Raw genomic sequence first — 5,635 nt, 5'->3', positions numbered from 1 at the left:
CCCCCAAACACACACACACTCTCCCCCCACATACACACACACACACTCCCCCCCCACACACACTCGCCCCCCCCACACACACACACACTCCCCTCCCACACACACACACACTCCCCTCTCCCCACACATATACACACTCCCTCCCCCACACACACACACTCCCCCCCCCACACACACTCCCCCTCCGCTCCACACACACACACAGTCCACCCAACACATACACACACACTCCCCCCCCCCCCCCCCCACACATATACACAAAGTGGAGTACAGCGATGGATGGGGGGGGCGGGGGACAGAGGAAAGGCCTGCTTTTGAGCCTCCCCTTGCACCCGCCAGCGATAGCGTACCACCACTGCCCGGCCCCACGCCCATCTCCCGCACCCATCTCCCGCACCATGCGGACCGGGGGCAAAGGGAGCGCCAAGGGTGCAAGGGGGGAGTGCCAAGGGGTGAGCGGCAAGGGGGGTGAGCGGCAAGGGGGGGTGAGCGGCAAGGGGGGTGAGCGGCAAGGGGGGGTCAGCGGCAAGGGGGGTCAGCGGCAAGGGGGGTGAGCGGCAAGGGGGGTGAGCGCCTCTGCTCCGGGGTCCCTGCGGCTGCCCGCCCGGTGGGGGACACCGCGCAGCACGCAGAGGAGCGGGGGGAGGCAGACACACACACTCACCGTGTGCTCTGCACAAAGCGGAAGCCCCGCCCCCGGCTTCCTCTAACCTGCCTGCGACCAATCCCCTTCATCCCGGCCGGCATTCTAAGCCCCGCCTCCTTCATTCAAACCCTATGCGGCCCTTCATCCAATCACCTGGCAGCATTCACTCACACAGAGAGTACTTACCCGCTGCCGCATCCTCCTCACCGCCACCGTAACCGGGACACACTGGGTGGGCCGCACAGATACTCGGTGTGGGCTCAGTAACCCCGTCACTGCCACACACAGGCTCAGTAACCCCGTCAGTGCCACACACAGGCTCAGTAACCCTGTCACTGCCACACACAGGCTCAGTAACCCCGTCACTGCCACACACAGGCCTCAGTAACCCCGTCACTGCCACACACAGGCTCAGTAACCCCGTCACTGCCACACACAGGCTCAGTAACCCTGTCACTGCCACACACAGCTCAGTAACCCCGTCACTGCCACACACAGGCTCAGTAACCCTGTCACTGCCACACACAGCTCAGTAACCCCGTCACTGCCCCACACAGGCTCAGTAACCCCTTCACTGCTACACAGGCTCAGTAACCCCTTCACTGCCACACACAGGCTCAGTAACCCTGTCACTGCCACACACAGGCTCAGTAACCCTGTCACTGCCACACACAGGCTCAGTAACCCTGTCACTGCCACACACAGGCTCAGTAACCCTGTCACTGCCACACACACAGGCTCAGTAACCCCGTCACTGCCACACACAGGCTCAGTAACCCTGTCACTGCCACACACAGGCTCAATAACCCTGTCACTGCCACACACAGGCTCAGTAACCCCATCACTGCCACACACAGCTCAGTAACCCTGTCAATGCCACACACAGGCTCAGTAACCCTGTCACTGCACACGCAGGCTCAGTAACCCTGTCACTGCCACACACAGGCTCAGTAACCCCTTCACTGCCACACATAGGCTCAGTACCCTGTCACTGCCACACAGGCTCAGTAACCACGTCACTGCCCCACACAGGCTCAGTAACCCCTTCACTGCCACACACAGGCTCAGTAACCCCTTCACTGCCACACACAGGCTCAGTAACCCCTTTACTGCCACACACAGGCTCAGTAACACCGTCACTGCCACACACAGCTCAGTAACCCCGTCACTGCCACACACAGGCTCAGTAACCCTGTCACTGCCACACACATGGCTCAGTAACCCTGTCACTGCCACACACAGGCTCAGTAACCCTGTCACTGCCACACACAGGCTCAGTAACCCTGTCAGTGCCACACACAGGCTCAGTAACCCCCTTCACTGCCACACACAGGCTCAGTAACCCTGTCACTGCCACACACAGGCTCAGTAACCCCTTCACTGCCACACACAGGCTCAGTAGCCCCGTCACTGCCACACACAGACTCAGTAACCCCTCACTGCTACACAAAGGCTCAGTAACCCCTTCACTGCCACACACAGGCTCAGTAGTCCCGTCACTGCCACACACAGACTCAGTAACCCCTTCACTGCTACACAAAGGCTCAGTAACCCCTCACTGCCACACACAGGCTCAGTAACCCTGTCACTGCCACACACAGGCTCAGTAACCCTGTCACTGCCACACACAGGCTCAGTTACCCCTTCACTGCCATACACAGGCTCAGTAACCCCTTCACTGCCACACACAGGCTCGGTAACCCTGTCACTGCCACACACAGTCTCAGTACCCCTTCACTGCCACACACCGGCTCAGTAACCCTGTCACTGCCACACACACAGGCTCAGTAACCCTGTCACTGCCACACACACAGGCTCAGTAACCCTGTCACTGCCACACACAGGCTCAGTAACCCCTTCACTGCCACACCACTGGCTCAGTAACCCTGTCACTGCCACACACACAGGCTCAGTAACCCCTTCACTGCAACACACAGGCTCAGTAACCCCTTCACTGCCACACACAGGCTCAGTAACCCCTTCACTGACACACACAGGTGCAGTAACCCCTTCACTGCCACACACAGGCTCAGTAACCCCTTCACTGCCACACACAGGCTCAGTAACCCTGTCACTGCCACACACAGGCTCAGTAACCCTGTCACTGCCACACACAGGCTCAGTTACCCCTTCACTGCCATACACAGGCTCAGTAACCCCCTTCACTGCCACACACAGGCTCAGTAACCCTGTCACTGCCACACACAGTCTCCGTAACCCCTTCACTGCCACACACCGGGCTCAGTACCCTGTCACTGCCACACACACAGGCTCAGTAACCCTGTCACTGCCACACACACAGGCTCAGTAACCCTGTCACTGCCACACACAGGCTCAGTAACCCCTTCACTGCCCACACACTGGCTCAGTAACCCTGTCACTGCCACACACACAGGCTCAGTAACCCCTTCACTGCAACACACAGGCTCAGTAACCCCTTCACTGCCACACACAGGCTCAGTAACCCCTTCACTGACACACACAGGTGCAGTAACCCCTTCACTGCCACACACAGGCTCAGTAACCCCTTCACTGCCACACACAGGCTCAGTAACCCTGTCACTGCCACACACAGGCTCAGTAACCCTGTCACTGCCACACACAGGCTCAGTTACCCCTTCACTGCCATACACAGGCTCAGAACCCCCTTCACTGCCACACACAGGCTCAGTAACCCTGTCACTGCCACACACAGTCTCCGTAACCCCTTCACTGCCACACACGGCTCAGTAACCCTGTCACTGCCACACACACAGGGCTCGGTAACCCTGTCACTGCCACACACACAGGCTCAGTAACCCTGTCACTGCCACACACAGGCTCAGTAACCCCTTCACTGCCACACACTGGCTCAGTAACCCTGTCACTGCCACACACACAGGCTCAGTAACCCCTTCACTGCAACACACAGGCTCAGTAACCCCTTCACTGCCCACACACAGGCTCAGTAACCCCTTCACTGACAAACACAGGTGCAGTAACCCCTTCACTGCCACACACAGGCTCAGTAACCCTGTTGGTGCCACACACAGGCTCAGTAACCCTGTTGGTGCCACACACACAGGCTCAGTAACCCCTTCACTGCCACACACAGGCTCAGTAACCCCTTCACTGCCACACGCAGGCTCAGTAACCCTTCACTGCCACACGCAGGCTCAGTAACCCCTTCACTGCCCACACAGGCTCAGTAACACATTCACTGCCACACACAGGCTCAGTAACCCCTTCACTGCCACACACAGGCTCAGTATCACCTTCACTGCCACACACAGGCTCAGTAACCACTTCACTGCCACACACAGGCTCAGTAACCCTGTCACTCCCACACACAGGCTCAGTAACCCTGTTACTGCCACACACAGGCTCAGTAACCCCTTCACTGCCACACACAGCTCAGTAACCCTGTTGGTGCCACACACAGGCTCAGTAACCCTGTCCGGTGCCACACACAGGCTCAGTAAACCTGTCACTGCCACACACAGGCTCAGTAAAACCTGTCACTGCCACACACAGGCTCAGTAACCCTGTCACTGCCACACACAGGCTCAGTAACCCTGTCACTGCCACACACAGGCTCAGTAACCCTGTCACTGCCACACACAGGCTCTAGTAAACCCTGTCACTGCCACACACAGGCTCAGTAACACCTTTACTGCCACACACAGGCTCAGTAACCCCTTCACTGCCACACACAGGCTCAGTATCCCCTTCACTGCCACACACAGACTCAGTAACCCTGTCACTGCCACACACAGGCTCAGTAACCCTGTCACTGCCACACACAGGCTCAGTAACCCTGTCACTGCCACACACAGGCTCAGTAACCCTGTCACTGCCACACACAGGCTCAGTAACCCCTTCACTGCCACACACAGGCTCAGTAACCCTGTTGGTGCCACACACAGGCTCAGTAACCCTGTTGGTGCCACACACAGGCTCAGTAACCCTGTCACTGCCACACACAGGCTCAGTAACCCTGTCACTGCCACACACAGGCTCAGTAACCCTGTCACTGCCACACACAGGCTTAGTAACCCTGTCACTGCCACACACAGACTCAGTAACCCTGTCACTGCCACACACAGGCTCAGTAACCCCGTCACTGCCACACACAGGCGCAGTAACCCCTTCACTGCCACACACACACAGGCTCAGTAACCCCTTCACGGCCACACACAGGCTCAGTAACCCTGTCACTGCCACACAGGCTCAGTAACCCCTTCACTGCCACACACAGGCTCAGTAACCCTGTCACTGCCACACACAGGCTCAGTAACCCCGTCACTGCCACACACAGGCTCAGTAACCCTGTCACTGCCACACACACAGGCTCAGTAACCCCTTCACTGCCACACACAGGCTCAGTAACCCTGTCACTGCCACACAAAGGCTCAGTAACCCTGTCACTGCCACACACAGGCTCAGTAACCCCGTCACTGCCACACACAGGTTCAGTAACCCCGTCACTGCCACACACAGGCTCAGTAACCCTTTCACTGCAACACGCAGGCTCAGTAACCCTGTCACTGCCACACACAGGCTCAGTAACCCTGTCACTGCCACACACAGACTCAGTAACCCCTTCACTGCTACACAAAGGCTCAGTAACCCCTTCACTGCCACACACAGGCTCAGTAGTCCCGTCACTGCCACACACAGACTCAGTAACCCCTTCACTGCTACACAAAGGCTCAGTAACCCCTTCACTGCCACACACAGGCTCAGTAACCCTGTCACTGCCACACACAGGCTCAGTAACCCTGTCACTGCCACACACAGGCTCAGTAACCCCTTCACTGCCACACACAGGCTTAGTAACCCTGTCACTGCCACACACAGACTCAGTAACCCTGTCACTGCCACACACAGGCTCAGTAACCCCGTCACTGCCACACACAGGCGCAGTAACCCCTTCACTGCCACACACACACAGGCTCAGTAACCCCTTCACGGCCACACACAGGCTCAGTAACCCTGTCACTGCCACAC

At 58.0% G+C, this 5,635-nt stretch overlaps 1 long non-coding RNA gene across 1 annotated transcript in view; it reads left to right on the top strand.

Annotated features, from left to right (window-relative positions):
• The first annotated feature begins 860 nt into the window (after positions 1–860).
• The window catches only part of LOC142486179 (uncharacterized), a 15,356-nt gene continuing 10,581 nt past the window's right edge, over positions 861–5,635 (top strand). The window contains exon 1 of the long non-coding RNA XR_012798844.1: positions 861–878. This is a non-coding gene — a long non-coding RNA (uncharacterized LOC142486179). The remainder of the gene's footprint in view (positions 879–5,635) is intronic.

This window comes from Ascaphus truei, unplaced genomic scaffold (genome assembly GCF_040206685.1).
Source record: "Ascaphus truei isolate aAscTru1 unplaced genomic scaffold, aAscTru1.hap1 HAP1_SCAFFOLD_767, whole genome shotgun sequence".
Taxonomy (NCBI): domain Eukaryota; kingdom Metazoa; phylum Chordata; class Amphibia; order Anura; family Ascaphidae; genus Ascaphus; species Ascaphus truei.
This window is presented reverse-complemented; position numbering and strand designations above follow the sequence as displayed.